Source organism: Myotis davidii, unplaced genomic scaffold, assembly GCF_000327345.1.
Source record: "Myotis davidii unplaced genomic scaffold, ASM32734v1 scaffold17, whole genome shotgun sequence".
In the NCBI taxonomy this organism is placed as follows: Eukaryota; Metazoa; Chordata; class Mammalia; order Chiroptera; family Vespertilionidae; genus Myotis; species Myotis davidii.
In genome coordinates, this window is record NW_006288624.1 from 2069073 (window position 1) to 2069441 (window position 369).

Consider the following 369-nt stretch of genomic DNA (forward strand, 5'->3'; position numbering starts at 1 on the left):
TGCGGAGATCTGAGCTGCCCATACACTAGGTGCATGAGGTTGCAGATGTCTCTTTCTGTCCGTGGCTGTGAGCTGAGGACAGTGCTGCCCCTACCAAAGCACGAAGCCCTTCTAACTGTAAACTGTGTGGTCCTGGAGCCCCCGGTCCAGCGCTGATAAGTCTCACCTTGCTGAATTGCTTCTCTTTGGAGAATATTATATACGTGTTGGACGAGGGGGGAAGTGGTTGTAGGTAAAAAAAAAAAAAAAGGGAAATAAGCAATTTAATATGCTTCCACCTGCTAGGCCACCAGCCTCGCTCCATGGCTGCAGGCCTGAGGATGATGTCCTGTGAAGCTACAGTTGTAGTCACACGTTCCCAAATGCCCC